The 17,045-nt window shown below is 47.1% G+C and overlaps 1 protein-coding gene across 3 annotated transcripts in view; it reads right to left on the bottom strand.

The window, feature by feature from the left end:
* Positions 1-17,045, bottom strand: part of UBE2F (ubiquitin conjugating enzyme E2 F (putative)) — a 490,291-nt gene that overhangs the window by 79,838 nt on the left and 393,408 nt on the right. The gene's annotated exons all lie outside the window — the stretch shown is intronic.

Genomic DNA, 17,045 nt, shown 5'->3' with positions numbered 1-17,045 from the left:
AGACACAAGAGCGCTGCACAATGAGACGGCTGAGGCAGACATAAGAGCGCTGCACAATGAGACGGCTGGGGCAGACATAAGAGCGCTGCACAATGAGACGGCTGGGGCAGACACAAGAGCGCTGTACAATGAGACAGCTGGGGCAGACACAAGAGTGCCGCACAATGAGACAGCTGAGGCAGGCACAAGAGGCTGCTGCACAATGAGACGGCTGGGGCAGGCACAGAGTGCTGCACAATGAGACGGCTGGGGCAGACACAAGAGTGCTGCACAATGAGACGGCTGGGGCAGACACAAGAGCGCTGTACAATGAGACGGCTGGGGCAGACACAAGAGCGCTGCACAATGAGACGGCTGGGGCAGACAGACTTGTCATTTAGCAGAGCTGCTACTGAGTAAATAAAAGACGCTTTCCAAAACCCCAGTCTGCAAAAGTGAAAGTCACAGCTAGAGTGCTTGTTACGTCTTCCTCTTTATTATTTAAGAGGACCTGTCATCAAGGAGCAATGAACAGATATCTGATTGGCAATGCATAACAAAAACGTTTACTGAGCATTACAGCCACATCGTACATGTAGACGTCTGATACATATTTGTGTGGGTAGCAGTTGATTTACCGATGGTCATAATCCCGACAGTCAAAACAACGACACGGTCAAAATATCGACATTCATTATGTCGACATGTTCAAAATGCCGACAGTCAGAATACTGACATTTGAAATGACGACATGTCAAAACGCCAACATGTGTTTTTAATGATTTTTTTGCCCTAAACCAGACTTGTTCATACTTTACCATCCCAGTGGACCTGGGGGGAGAATATAAAAGTGTGCCGAGCGCAGCGAGCCATGCGAGGGGACGCGGTACACTTAGACGGTGTCCATGTCCACACTGACACACAGCCCCCCCCCAAAAAAAACCCTCATGTCGGTATGTTGACATGTCGACATTTCAAATGTCAGTATTCTGACTATGTTGGCATAATCAACGTCGGTATTTTGACCATGCCGATATTTTGAATGTAGGTCAATGGCTGTCGGGATTATGACCGTCGGTAAATCATACTGAACCCGTCTGTATAAAGATAACTATTTTATGGGTGCATGAAAACATCCATGAGCGTTAATGCAAGTATCAAAACTTGTGTCGTGCCAGGAGCATCCAAACCCTAAACTTAATAACATTGGCCTATATTATTACATTTAGAGACAATATTGGAAACTTGTTAAACTGTTCTGTATATAATGTATATATATATATATATATATATATATATATATATATTTTACATTTCTATCAAGTTTAAAAATAAATGCACGAAAAGCTGTTTATTTTATTAAAAGGTTGTTTCACAAATACGTCTTTCTATGCAGACATTGGGTGAGATTCAAATGACATACTGTATCACGACCAATTTCCTTTCTAAAATGATCTCCGTTATCGCGCATATTTCGCCCATAGTAATCAGGTTTACTGTGTAAATGGTTGGGTGCCTCGCTACTCCGGGGGTAGCGAGCTGAAATAATGATACAACGTCCCTGAGGGTAGAAACAGAACGAGTGTGGAAACCGGTGAAAAGAATTGAATCCCGCCCATTGTGTGTATGTAAAGCACACCTGCTTTAGTGTACAAATGCATCCTTATACATGTAGCCTCAATACGCCACGCAGCGTGAGATACCTGACGCGAGTGAGCCGCCAGGTTCTGTCAACTCAGCTAGCTGTGGGCGTCTTCTTTTGCCGAAAATGCAGTGCAACTAGGACACACCAGGAGATTGTGCCGATTAATTTGATATGTGACACTTGTATATCTGTGTGCATGCTCGCCTAATCGCAACGCGGCTAAGGCGTATATTCGGGTAAAAAGACGACTGCAGCTAGCAGAGTCTCACGGAGACCTGACGCACCGAGTGGGGCTCTTTGGCGCGACTGCAGCAACCGTGTATGAGAACACATCTGTATACACAATGGCATCTCCCAACATTCAGCTGACAATGAAAGACATCAGTGTCACCAAGTGCCTCATTACTCAGTGATGTCACGAGTTCCCAGCTGACAGATCTAATTCTCATGACTAATGCTCTGACCCAGTGGCGCAGAGAGAGGGGGGAGGGGGTACAAATTACCTGGGCCCAGGTCTGATGGAAAGGCCCAGTGGGAGCCCAGGTCCCGCCGACCCCTTACCTGGAAGCAGCAGCTGCAGCTTTTCTTCTCAGCACAACACACGCTGCTGTGTGCTAGGCTTCAGTGCGGCCAAGGAAGGGTGCATGGCCATGCCTACTGTGTTTAGGACATGCCCCCTGAAAAGTACCTGGGCCCAGTCAGGCTCTCTACTGCCCTGTTCTGACCCACAAAATGGCTGCCACCAATATGGAAGACATACGCAGAAAGATTTGATTGGCTAAAAATAAATCATGTTATGTTCTGTTTAGGCACAGGTATGTTTGCATGGGATCCGGTCTGAAGATCGACAGTGTCTAGGTCGACAATGTTTAGGTCGACCACTATAGGTCGACAGTAACTAGGTCGACAGGGTCAGAAGGTCGACATGTTCTAGGTCGACAGGTCAAAAGGTTGACATGATTTTTTTTTAAATCTTTTTTTTTTCATACGTAACGATCCTTGTGGACTACAATTGGAACGGTAATCTGTGCCGAGCGAAGCGGTAGTGGAGCGAGGCACCTTGCCCGAAGCATGGCGAGCGAAGCGAGTCATGCGAGGGGACAAGGTGCACTAATTGGGGTTCCCGGTCACTCTACGAAGAAAACAACACAAAAAAAACATTAAAAAACTCATGTCGACCTTTTGACCTGTCGACCTAGAACATGTTGACCTTCTGACCCTGTCGACCTAGTGACTGTCGACCTATAGTGGTCAACCTAAATATTGTCGACCTAGACACTGTCGATCTAATGATCCACACCCTGTTTCCATATGCATATTAATATTATACATTTCTTCTTTTATACTGGAAAGAACCTAAGTGAAAATATCCTTTTATTAATGAACTGATTACAAGACAGAGAGGACGAGGAGCAGAACTGTGGCGATGTGAAATGCCCCCTGTGGATCACAAGAATGACTGACCAGATCCTGTCTCCTGACGTCTGCACAGAGAGATTAACGCTAACATTTCCATGGTTTAGCCATTAGTGAAATAATGACATGAGAGAGAAAGGTCACAAGGGGAACGAGCGCTATTGATAAAATAAACCAATGATTGCGTTCTAGTGGCAGAATCTGCTTTCTTATGTCTGCATCAATCACTCACATACAGTATGTAACCCCCCACCCCAGCTTATACTGATTTAGCATTTACAGAGAAGACGACAAAATGATAAGATCTTACAATGTGTTGCTGTCCGAGGTACAGCTACATGACTGAGCGCACACAATGGCGCAGATCCACCGCCACACACCAAACAGTCCACTGCAATTATGGGGTGTGTTGAATGTGTCTGTATATATTATATAAACGTAATACCTGGGGAGCAGAATTTATACTATAGGTGGAATGGTTAGTTTGGCGTGACAGCTATATATTTCGCGATTCATCACCTTAGTGTTTTGTGAAAAAGTGGAAAAATACTAATTGAGAGATGATTTATTATAGTTATTAACCTTTATATGGAGCAGCAAGAGTTGTGCAACACCTAACAAAGGGTCCGATTCAGATCCGATCACAGTTGTGTGAATTCAAACAGTGACAGGATGGTGCGAAAATTTTGATTGCACGGCGTTTGCAAGGTGATTGTCCGGAAGCGGACGTTTAGGGATGGTTACTGGTCGTTTTCAGGGAGTGTCAGAGAAAATGCAGGCGTTCCCAAGCATTTTCGGGGAGGGTGTGTGACGTCAGCACCGGCTCCGAACAGCCTGTTTGTATCGCACTGTAGGAGTAAGTCCCGGGCTACACACAGATTGCACAGACTGGAACAATCATTTGATGGTGAGTGAGTTGCGAACGGATTTGCAGCTGCCCGCTGTCTGGTGGAATTTTTGCACGGCGTACGCATGCATTCGCACACTTGCACAGGACGGGTTTTCACTCTCCCTTGGTGGCGACTACCTGACTTCTGCAAATATGCAGCACAGTGATCAGGTCTGAATTAGGCCCAAAGTACATAAACAAATGAGCAAAACAAGAAAACAGCGCCTCACAGTACAAGACAATGCAGGACAATTACATGGTATATAATCATTGCTGCATCAGCGGACATGACACTGGGTAGGAGAAACAGAGGGCTAGGTGCCGTGTGTAGTATGGAGTAGATGATATTTTAAGGAAAGGAAAAGTACATGAGGGAAGAGGGCCCTGCTCATGAGAGCTTACATTCTAAAGGGGGAGGGGGGCAGACAGACAGGGGCGGCACAGATAGGGTAGACAGTGAGCACAGAACAGTAGGTTAGGATGAGAGACGGTTGGGTTTGCTGAAGAAGTGGGTTCTGTTTGAAGTTTTTTGGAGAGTCTGGGGGGGGGGGGGGGGGAGGTAGGGAATTACAGAGATAGGGAGCAGCACCGGCATAAATCTTGGAGGTGGGAGGAAGTAATCAGTAGGTACTGTAGGAGAGGCGGTGTGTATTTGTGGAGCGAAGACAGCAGGCAGGAGAGTGAAAGGAGATAATAAGGTGAGAGACGTAAATAAAAGATGAATGGATGAGGGCTTTGTAAGTGTGAGAAGCTTAATTGGATTCTGAAGGGCAAGGGGAGCCAGTATGATGCTTTTAAGATGGATGGCAGAAGTATTTAACCATTAAGGTCAATAAAGAAATCTTATTAAAGCCAAAATATTGCCTTACATAGTGCTATAAAGTCGGTGTACTTTTTCAATCTGGTCACTGCTCCAATGGAGCTTGCATCAGAATTTCGCTACCTCAGGTACAGAAGGGTCCATGGTTATCTTGACTAGTTTTCTGCGCCTAGGCACAACATGACTTATTAGCATAAACCATTCATCTATTGTTCTCAGCTGCAATACAATACAGCAGGGGATTAAGTCATTAAAGCAGAGGATTTATACCCCTTTTCCACCACTGTAGTAAGGGTCGCAGCCGTGTCGCCTGACACGGCTGCGACACGTGCTACAGCCCCCTTCGCAATTGCCGGGTTGGTGATGCGGCTAGTGACGTGGCAGGGGCGGCGCTGGGAGATCACATGATCTACCAGTGACGCGGCAGGGGAGGTGCTGGAAGATCACATGATCTCCCAGCGCCGCCCTTCCATACACTGTGAACGGGAGCCGTGTCGCCACGACACAGCTCCCGTTCAAACACGTGTTCAACCCGGCTAGCTAGCCGGGTAGGATTCCCGGATCACTTGATCCGGGAATCTGCAGGGGGACCCTTTTCCACTAGGGAAAAACACAGGTAAATGCGCCCCTCCGCGCACTTACCTGTGTTTTAAAAAGCCAGTGGAAAAGGGGTATAAGTCCGACTGGCCAGTCTCAGTTAATCCTATTAAAGGTCAAGATAAACGTGGACCCATCTGTATACACATTCACAAACACATGAAAACACACAGGCCAGTTTAGTCAGAAGCAACTTAAACCCAGCTGTATACCTACAAGTGAAGGACCTAGAGTAAATCAGCTGAAAGCCTGTAAGAACTATAAATCCCCTGAAAGTACCAACTAATCAGCTGCTAACGGTCATTTTTCAAATGCAGCCTGTAATATGACAGTTAGAAGCTTTCTCCAAGCTTTGATACAGAATGAGAGGCGTTTGTGACGCATCAGTAGTAATAACTACAGTATGTCACCATGCACTAAAAATTCCTGATTTATTTAAATCTAAATCTATTCAGAAGTATAACTTTCCCATTACGCGATTAATAGCTGTCATCTTTAAAGAGAAAATACATTTTTCACACAAATTTCTCATAGAGCTATACTGTATATATATATATATATATATATATATATATATATATATACACACACACACACACACACACACTGCTCAAAAAAATAAAGGGAACACTAAAAGAACACATCCTAGGTCTGAATGACTGAAATATTCTTAGTAAATACTTTGTTCTTTACATAGTTGAATGTGCTGACAACAAAATCACTCAAAAATTATCAATGGAAATCAAATTTATTAACCCATGGAGGTCTGGATTTAGAGTCACACTCAAAATTAAAGTGGAAAAACACACTACAGGCTGATCCAACTTTGATGTAATGTCCTTAAAACAAGTCAAAATGAGGCTCAGTAGTGTGTGTGGCCTCCACGTGTCTGTATGACCTCCCTACAACGCCTGGGCATGCTCCTGATGAGGTGGCGGATGGTCTCCTGAGGGATCTCCTCCCAAACCTGGACTAAAGCATCCGCTAACTCCTGGACAGTCTGTGGTGCAACGTGGCGTTGGTGGATGGGATGAGACATGATGTCCCGGATGTGCTCAATTGGATTCAGGTCTGGGGAATGGGCGGGCCAGTCCATAGCATCAATGCCTTCGTCTTGCAGGAACTGCTGACACACTCCAGCCACATGAGGTCTAGCATTGTCTTGCATTAGGAGGAACCCAGGGCTAACCGCACCAGCATATGGTCTCACAAGGGATCTCTCTGAGGATCTCATCTCGGTACCTAATGGCAGTCAGGCTACCTCTGGCGAGCACATGGAGGGCTGTGCGGCCCCCCAAAGAAATGCCACCCCACACCATTACTGACCCACTGCCAAACCGGTCATGCTGGAGGATGTTGCAGACAGCAGAACGTTCTCCTTGGCGTGTCCAGACTCTGTCACGTCTGTCACATGTGCTCAGTGAGAACCTGCTTTCATCTATGAAGAGCACAGGGCGCCAGTGGCAAATTTGCCAATCTTGGTGTTCTCTGGCAAATGCCAAACGTCCTGCACGGTGTTGGGCTGTAAGCACAACCCCCACCTGTGGACGTCAAGCCCTCATACCACCCTCATGGAGTCTGTTTCTGATCGTTTGAGTAGACACTTGCACATTTGTGGCTTGCTGGAGGTCATTTTGCAGGGCTCTGGCAGTGCTCCTCCTGTTCCTCCTTGCACAAAGGCGGAGGTAGCGGTCTTGCTGCTGGATTGTTGCCCTCCTACACGTCTCCTGATGTACTGGCCTGTCTCCTGGTAGCGCCTCCATGCTCTGGACACTACGCTGACAGACACAGCAAACCACCTTGCCACAGCTCGCATTGATGTGCCATCCTGGATGAGCTGCACTACCTGAGCCACTTGTGTGGGTTGTAGACTCCGTCTCATGCTACCACTAGAGTGAAAGCACCGCCAGCTTTCAAAAGTGACCAAAACATCAACCAGAAAGCATAGGAGCTGAGAAGTGGTCTGTGGTCACCACCTGCAGAACAACTCATTTATTGGGGGTGTCTTGCTAATTGCCTATAATTTCCACCTGTTGTCTATTCCATTTGCACAACACCATGTGAAATTGATTGTCAATCAGTGTTGCTTCCTAATAGGACAGTTTGATTTCACAGAAGTGTGATTGACTTGGAGTTACATTGTGTTATTTAAGTGTTCCCTTTATTTTTTTGAGCAGTGTATATATATATATATATATATATATATATATATATATATACACATACATACATACATACATACATACATACACACACTGTACACCAGGGAATGACGTTATACTCCTTAGGGATCTCAAGTTCCTTACAAATAATTTTGGAACAGAACCACATGTTCCCTCTATGTATAGAAAAAATAAGAATTTACTCACCGGTAATTCTATTTCTCGTAGTCCGTAGTGGATGCTGGGAACTCCGTAAGGACCATGGGGAATAGCGGGTTCCGAAGGAGGCTGGGCACTCTAGAAAGATCTTAGACTACCTGGTGTGCACTGGCTCCTCCCACTATGACCCTCCTCCAAGCCTCAGTTAGGTACTGTGCCCGGACGAGCATACACAATAAGGAAGGATTTTGAATCTCGGGTAAGACTCATACCAGCCACACCAATCACACCGTACAACTCGTGATATGAAACACAGTTAACAGTATGAAACAATAGAGCCTCTCAACAGATGGCTCAACAATAACCCGATTTAGTTAACAATAACTATGTACAAGTATTGCAGATAAACCGCACTTGGGATGGGCGCCCAGCATCCACTACGGACTACGAGAAATAGAATTACCGGTGAGTAAATTCTTATTTTCTCTGACGTCCTAGTGGATGCTGGGAACTCCGTAAGGACCATGGGGATTATACCAAAGCTCCCAAACGGGCGGGAGAGTGCGGATGACTCTGCAGCACCGAATGAGAGAACTCCAGGTCCTCCTCAGCCAGGGTATCAAATTTATAGAATTTTGCAAACGTGTTTGCCCCTGACCAAGTAGCAGCTCGGCAAAGTTGTAAAGCCGAGACCCCTCGGGCAGCCGCCCAAGATGAGCCCACCTTCCTTGTGGAATGGGCATTGACAGATTTTGGCTGTGGCAGGCCTGCCACAGTATGTGCAAGCTGAATTGTACTACAAATCCAACGAGCAATAGTCTGCTTAGAAGCAGGAGCACCCAGCTTGTTGGGTGCATACAGGATAAACAGCGAGTCAGATTTTCTGACTCTAGCCGTTCTGGAAACATATATTTTCAGTGCCCTGACAACGTCTAGCAACTTGGAGTCCTCCAAGTCCCTAGTAGCCGCAGGCACACAATAGGCTGGTTCAGGTGAAACGCTGACACCACCTTTGGGAGAAACTGGGGACGAGTCCTCAATTCTGCCCTATCCATATGGAAAATCAAATAAGGGCTTTTACAAGACAAAGCCGCCAATTCTGATACTCGCCTGGCAGAAGCCAAGGCCAATAACATAACCACCTTCCACGTGAGATATTTCAGATCCACGGTTTTTAGTGGTTCAAACCAATGTGATTTTAAGAAACTCAACACCACGTTGAGATCCCAAGGTGCCACGGGGGGCACAAACGGGGGCTGAATATGCAGCACTCCTTTAACAAATGTCTGAACTTCAGGTACTGAAGCTAGTTCTTTTTGAAAGAAAATTGACAGAGCCGAGATCTGTACCTTAATGGAGCCCAGTTTTAGGCCCATATTCACTCCTGCTTGCAGGAAATGCAGAAATCGACCTAGTTGAAATTCCTCCGTTGGGGCCTTTTCGGCCTCACACCATGCAACATACCTCCGCCATATGCGGTGATAATGAGTTACTGTGACCTCTTTCCTGGCTTTAATAAGCGTAGGAATGACTTCCTCCGGAATGCCCTTTTCCTTCAGGATCCGGCGTTCAACCACCATGCCGTCAAACGCAGCCGCGGTAAGTCTTGGAACAGACAGGGGCCCTGCTGCAGCAGGTCCTGTCTGAGCGGCAGAGACCACGGGTCCTCTGAGATCATCTCTTGAAGTTCCGGGTACCACGCTCTTCTCGGCCAATCCGGAACCACGAGAATTGTGTTTACTCCTCGCTTTCTTATTATTCTCAATACCTTTGGTATGAGAGGTAGAGGAGGGAACACATAAACTGACCGGTACACCCACAGTGTCACTAGAGCGTCCACAGCTATCGCCTGAGGGTCTCTTGACCTGGCGCAATACTTCTCTAGTTTTTTGTTTAGGCGGGACGCCATCATGTCCACCTGTGGACGACCCCATTGATTTACAATCATTTGGAAGACTTCTGGATGAAGTCCCCACTCTCCCGGGTGGAGGTCGTGCCTGCTGAGAAAGTCTGCTTCCCAGTTGTCCACTCCCGGGATGAACACTGCTGACAGTGCTAGTACATGATTCTCCGCCCATCGGAGAATTTTTGTGGCTTCTGCCATCGCCGTCCTGCTTCTTGTGCCGCCCTGTCGATTCACATGGGCGACTGCCGTGATGTTGTCTGACTGGATCAGCACCGGCTGGTGTAGGAGCAGGGATTTTGCTTGACTTAGGGCATTGTAAATGGCCCTTAGTTCCAGAATATTTATGTGAAGGGCAGTCTCCTGACTTAACCATAGTCCTTGGAAATTTCTTCCCTTTGTGACTGCCCCCCAGCCTCGTAGGCTGGCATCCGTGGTCACCAGGACCCAGTCCTGTATGCCGAATCTGCGGCCCTCCAGAAGATGAGCACTGTGCAGCCACCACAGAAGAGACACCCTGGTTCGTGGAGACAGGGTTATTAAACGATGCATCTGAAGATGCGATCCGGACCACTTGTCCAATAGGTCCCACTGAAAAATTCTGGCATGGAACCTGCCGAATGGAATTGCTTCGTAAGAAGCTACCATCTTTCCCAGGACCCGCGTGCAGTGATGCACCGATACCTGTTTTGGTTTTAGGAGGTCTCTGACTAGAGAAGACAACTCCCTGGCTTTCTCCTCCGGGAGAAACTTTTTTCTGGGCCGTGTCCAGAATCATTCCCAGGAACATTAGACGTGTCGTGGGGACCAGCTGTGACTTTGGGATATTCAGAATCCAGCCGTGCTGGCTCAGCACTTCCTGAGATAGTGCTACTCCCACTAACAACTGTTCCTTGGATCGTGCCTTTATTAGGAGATCGTCCAAGTATGGGATAATTAAAACTCCCTTTTTTCGAAGGAGTATCATTATTTCCGCCATAACCTTGGTAAATACCCTCGGTGCCGTGGAGAGTCCAAACGGCAGCGTCTGGAATTGGTAATGGCAATCCTGTACCACAAATCTGAGGTACTCCTGGTGAGAATTGTAAATGGGGACATGCAGGTAAGCATCCTTGATGTCCAGGGATACCATGTAATCCCCCCCGTCCAGGCTTGCAATAACCGCCCTGAGCGATTCCATCTTGAACTTGAATTTTTTTATGTATGTGTTCAAGGATTTCAAATTTAAAATGGGTCTCACCGAACCGTCCGGTTTCTGCACCACAAATAGTGTGGAATAGTAACCCCGGCCTTGTTGAAGTAGGGGTACCTTGATTATCACCTGCTGGGAATACAGCTTGTGAATCGCTGCTAGCACCGCCTCCCTGTCTGAGGGAGCAATCGGCAAGGCGGATTTTAGGAAACGGCGGGGTGGAGTCGCCTCGAATTCCAGCCTGTATCCCTGAGATACTATTTGAAGGATCCAGGGATCCACCTGTGAGCAAGCCCACTGATCGCTGAAATTCCTGAGGCGGGCCCCCACCGTACCTGGCTCCGCCTGTGGAGCCCCACCGTCATGCGGCGGACTTGGAAGAGGAAGCGGGGGAGGACTTTTGTTCCTGGGAACCTGCTGTTTGCTGCAGCCTTTTTCCCCTGCCTCTGCCTCTTGACAGAAAAGACCCTCCTTTTCCCCGCTTGTTTTTCTGGGACCGAAAGGACTGAACCTGATAAAATGGCGCCTTCTTAGGCTGTGAGGGGACATGGGGTAAAAATGCTGACTTCCCAGACGTTGCTGTGGAAACTAGGTCGGAGAGACCATCCCCAAATAATTCCTCCCCCTTATAAGGCAAAACTTCCATGTGCCTTTTGGAATCTGCATCTCCAGTCCACTGGCGAGTCCATAAGCATCTCCTAGCAGAGATGGATAATGCACTTACTTTAGATGCCAGCCGGCAGATTTCCCTCTGTGCATCTCTCATGTATAAGACTGAGTCTTTGATATGGTCAATTGTTAGCAGGATCGTGTCTCTGTCTAACGTGTCAATATTTTCTGACAGTTTATCTGACCACGCAGCGGCAGCACTGCACATCCATGCTGACGCAATAGCTGGTCTGAGTATAATGCCTGAGTGTGTATATACAGACTTCAGGATCGCCTCCTGCTTTCTATCAGCAGGTTCCTTAAGGGCGGCCGTATCCTGGGACGGTAGTGCCACCTTTTTAGACAAACGTGTGAGCGCTTTATCCACCCTCGGGGGTGTTTCCCAACGTAACCTATCCTCTGGCGGGAAAGGGAACGCCATTAGTAGCTTCTTAGGAATTACCAATTTCTTATCAGGGGAAGCCCACGCTTCTTCACACACTTCATTTAATTCATCTGACGGGGGAAAAACTACAGGTAGTTTTTTCTCCCCAAACATAATACCCTTTTTTGTGGTACCTGGATGTAAATCAGAAATAGTTAACACCTCTTTCATTGCCTCAATCATGCAGTGAATGGCCTTAACGGGCATTAAATTTGACTCATCGTCGTCGACACTGGTGTCAGTATCCGTGTCGACATCTACTTGTGCCACCTGAGATAGCGGGCGTTTCAGAGCCCCTGATGACTTTTGAGACACCTGGACAGGCACGAGCTGAAGACTCGGCTGTCCCACAGTCGGCATGTCGTCAAATTTTTTATGTAAGGAGTCTATACGTGCACTCATTTCCTGCCATAAACTCATCCACTCAGGTGTCTGCCCCCCAGGGGGTGACATCCCTGCTAAAGGCATCTGCTCCCCCTCCACATCATTATCCTCCTCAAACATGTCGACACAGCCGTACCGACACACTCCACACACACAGGGAATGCTCAAACAGAGGACAGGACCCACAAAAGCCCTTTGGGGGGACAGAGTAAGAGTATGCCAGCACACACCAGAGCGCTATATATATACAGGGACTAACTGAGTTATGTCCCTAATAGCTGCTTTTCAAATATAATATACTGTATACAGTGCCAATTTTAATGCCCCCCCTCTCTTTTCCCTCTTACTGTACTGTAGAATTGCAGGGAAGAGCCAGGGAGCTTCCTTCCAGCGGAGCTGTGAGGGAAAAATGGCGCCAGTGTGCTGAGGAGATAGGCTCCGCCCCTTTTTCGCGGCGTATTCTCCCGCTTTTTATGGGATTCTGGCAGGGGTATTTACCTCATATATAGCCCCAGGGGCTATATATTGAGGTATTTTAGCCAGCCAAGGTGTTTTTATTGCTGCCTCAGGGCGCCCCCCCCCAGCGCCCTGCACCCTCAGTGACCGGAGTGTGAAGTGTGTATGAGGAGCAATGGCGCACAGCTGCAGTGCTGTGCGCTACCTTGGTGAAGACAGGATGTCTTCGTGCCGCCGATTTTCCGGACCATCTTCTTGCTTCTGGCTCTGTAAGGGGGACGGCGGCGCGGCTCCGGGACCGAACATCAAGGCTGGGCCTGCGGTCGATCCCTCTGGAGCTAATGGTGTCCAGTAGCCTAAGAAGCCCAATCCGGCTGCAAGCAGGCGAGTTCGCTTCTTCTCCCCTTAGTCCCTCGCTGCAGTGAGCCTGTTGCCAGCAGGTCTCACTGAAAATAACAAATTCTAAGACTATAACTTTCTAAGAGCTCAGGAGAGCCCCTAGTGTGCATCCAACCTCAGCCGGGCACGAAATCTAACTGAGGCTTGGAGGAGGGTCATAGTGGGAGGAGCCAGTGCACACCAGGTAGTCTAAGATCTTTCTAGAGTGTCCAGCCTCCTTCGGAGCCCGCTATTCCCCATGGTCCTTACGGAGTTCCCAGCATCCACTAGGACGTCAGAGAAAATGACTGCAATTTTTCTACTCTCACACTGTGTATTTGATGTCAAAGAACGACAATGAACTTTAGACAAGATCAGGAAATATGGACAGACAGCTCCCAAAGAAAAATCAAGTCTGGCACTGTGCCAGCAATATCTGCCTGGGAACTCTCCTCAGTGCTGAATTGGGACGGATACGGTTTTTCTGCTTTTAGACACTAGGAAGTCATTTATACGAGTAGATGGTCAAGGATCAGAAATAAAGACAGATTAGATGGCAGAAACCTCAATTATTCCCCTCCCACCCTGGCCAATTTGTGCCATTATATCATGTTTGTGTGTGTGAGATTGTGATGATTCTTTCACCAGTTTCCAAATGAGCGATGAATATATTTTTTTCTGCATCATTATCCTTTGAGATCTGAAGAAAAGAGAGGTTTAACTGTAGCCTTAGAAATATTATTTCAACAAAGCCTCTCTCTTTTTTTCGCTTTTGGCAGAATAGAAATAGCTGTAGTCAATACCCTTCCAATAATTACAGGCTTGCCTCAAGGGTTTTCTGCCTGTTGGCGACAGTTTGTGAAAAATTGTTTATGGAGAAACTAAAAAGGTCAGTTGTGCATCCAGGATCTCTGATCTGACAGTTCCACCCAGACAAACCGGCACTGGAAAAAAACACTCAAAAAGACGCTTTTATTGAACACAATTCAAGCATGAAGTCAATGTAGCATATATAATACTTTGGAATCATTAATTTGAGACTGATATAGTGAAGAGGAATGAACTGAAATAATACATGTGATCACACAGTTTTGAATGGCTTATCTATCTAATTTTGAGCTTTTGAGAATCATCAACATACAAGCTGGGTGTTTGGCATTGGAGAGGGGGAGTTTGGTTAGGCACTAGAGGGGGGAGGTTAGCCGTAGCTGCCACCCCTCTAGATTTAGTCCTAGCCGCCAGGGTTAGGGTACTTAACCCCTTGACCTGTCGGCATTCTCACATTTGGGATGCCGTGGTTGGTCATGTGACCACCGGCATCCCGAACACTGGGATAATTTACCACACCCATGTCTTTCTCCCATGTCATCTACTGTGTACGGAGGAGGACTATAAAATTCTTCAAGCATGTGGTTGAATGTATATATTAAGGTAAAAAAAACGGAAGGAAAAACAAAAAGAAAAGACTAGATGGGCCAAGTGGTTCTGATCTGCTGTCATATATATATATATATATATATATATATATATATATATATATATATATATATATGAACGTTATGGCAAGAACTTACCGTTGATAACGTGATTTCTCTTATGTCCACAGGTATCCACAGGATAACATTGGGATATTGTCGAGCGACAGCGAAAATAAGATTTTACTTACCGATAAATCTATTTCTCATAGTCCGTAGTGGATGCTGGGGACTCCGTCAGGACCATGGGGAATAGCGGCTCCGCAGGAGACAGGGCACAAAAGCAAGCTTTTAGGATCACATGGTGTGTACTGGCTCCTCCCCCTATGACCCTCCTCCAAGCCTCAGTTAGGTACTGTGCCCGGACGAGCGTACACAATAAGGAAGGATCTTGAATCCCGGGTAAGACTCATACCAGCCACACCAATCACACCGTACAACTTGTGATTTGAACCCAGTTAACAGTATGATAACAATGAAGTAGCCTCTAAAAAAGATGGCTCACAACAATAATAACCCGATTTTTTTGTAACAATAACTATGTACAAGTAATGCAGACAATCCGCACTTGGGATGGGCGCCCAGCATCCACTACGGACTATGAGAAATAGATTTATCGGTAAGTAAAATCTTATTTTCTCTAACGTCCTAGTGGATGCTGGGGACTCCGTCAGGACCATGGGGATTATACCAAAGCTCCCAAACGGGCGGGAGAGTGCGGATGACTCTGCAGCACCGAATGAGAGAACTCCAGGTCCTCCTCAGCCAGGGTATCAAATTTGTAGAATTTAGCAAACGTGTTTGCCCCTGACCAAGTAGCTGCTCGGCAAAGTTGTAAAGCCGAGACCCCTCGGGCAGCCGCCCAAGATGAGCCCACCTTCCTTGTGGAATGGGCATTTACAGATTTTGGCTGTGGCAGGCCTGCCACAGAATGTGCAAGCTGAATTGTACTACAAATCCAACGAGCAATAGTCTGCTTAGAAGCAGGAGCACCCAGCTTTTTGGGTGCCTACAATATAAACAGCAAGTCAGACTTTCTGACTCCAGCCGTCCTGGAATTATATATATATTATATATATATATATATATATATTTCAGGGCCCTGACAACGTCTAGCAACTTGGAGTCCTCCAAGTCCCTAGTAGCCGCAGGCACCACAATAGGTTGTTTCAGGTGAAACGCTGACACCACCTTAGGAAGAAACTGGGGACGAGTCCGCAGTTCTGCCCTGTCCGAATGGAAAATCAAATATGGGCTTTTGTAAGACAAAGCCGCCAATTTTGACAATCGCCTGGCCGAGGCCAGGGCCAACAGCATGGTCACTTTCCATGTGAGATATTTCAAATCCACAGATTTGAGTGGTTCAAACCAATATGATTTGAGGAATCCTAACACTACGTTGAGATCCCACGGTGCCACTGGAGGCACACAAGGGCTGTATATGCAATACTCCCTTGACAAACGTCTGGACTTCAGGAACTGAAGCCAATTCTTTCTGGAAGAAAATCTATAGGGCCGAAACTTGAACCTTAATGGACCCCAATTTGAGGCTCATAGACACTCCTGTTTGCAGGAAGTGCAGAAATCGACCTAGTTGAAATTTTTTCGTGGGGCCTTCCTGGCCTCACCCACGCAACATATTTTTACCACATGTGGTGATAACGTTGTGCGGTCACCTCCTTCCTGGCTTTGACCAGGGTAGGTATGACCTCTTCCGGAATGCCTTTTCCCTTAGGATCCGGCGTTCAAACCGCCATGCCGTCAAACGCAGTCGCGGTAAGTCTTGGAACAGACAAGGTCCCTGCTGGAGCAGGTCCTTTCTTAAAGGCCGATGCCACGGTTCCTCTTGGAACAGACATGGTACTTGCTGAAAGCAAATCCCTTCTTAGCTCCCGAGGCCATTAGTCCTCTGTGAGCATCTCTTGAAGTTCCGGTTACCAAGTCCCTCTTGGCCAATCCGGAGCCACGAGTATAGTTCTTACTCCTCTATGTCTTATAATTCTCAATACCTTGGTTATGAGAAGCAGAGGAGGGAACACATACACCGACTGTTACACCCACGGTGTTACCAGGACGTCCACAGCTATCGCCTGAAGGTCTCGTGACCTGGCGCAATACCTGTCCCATTTTTTGTTCGGGCGGGACGCCATCATGTCCACCTTTGGTCTTTCCCAACGGTTCACAATCATGCGGAAAACTTCCCGATGAAGTTCCCACTCTCCCGGGTGGAGGTCGTGCCTGCTGAGGAAGTCTGCTTCCCAGTCGTCCACTCCCGGAATGAACACTGCTGACAGTGCTATCACATGATTTTCCGCCTAGCGAAAAATCCTTGCAGTTTTGCCACTGCCCTCCTGCTTCTTGTGCCGCCCTTTCTGTTTACGTGGGCGACTGCCGTGATGTTATCCCACTGGATCAATACCGGCTGACCTTGAAGCAGAGGTCTTGCTAAGCTTAGAGCATTATAAATTTGCTCTTAGCTCCAGTATATTTATGTGGA

This window comes from Pseudophryne corroboree, chromosome 7 (assembly GCF_028390025.1).
Source record: "Pseudophryne corroboree isolate aPseCor3 chromosome 7, aPseCor3.hap2, whole genome shotgun sequence".
In the NCBI taxonomy this organism is placed as follows: domain Eukaryota; kingdom Metazoa; phylum Chordata; class Amphibia; order Anura; family Myobatrachidae; genus Pseudophryne; species Pseudophryne corroboree.
Note: the sequence above shows the minus strand (reverse complement) of the source record. Positions and strands in the feature narration are given on the sequence as shown.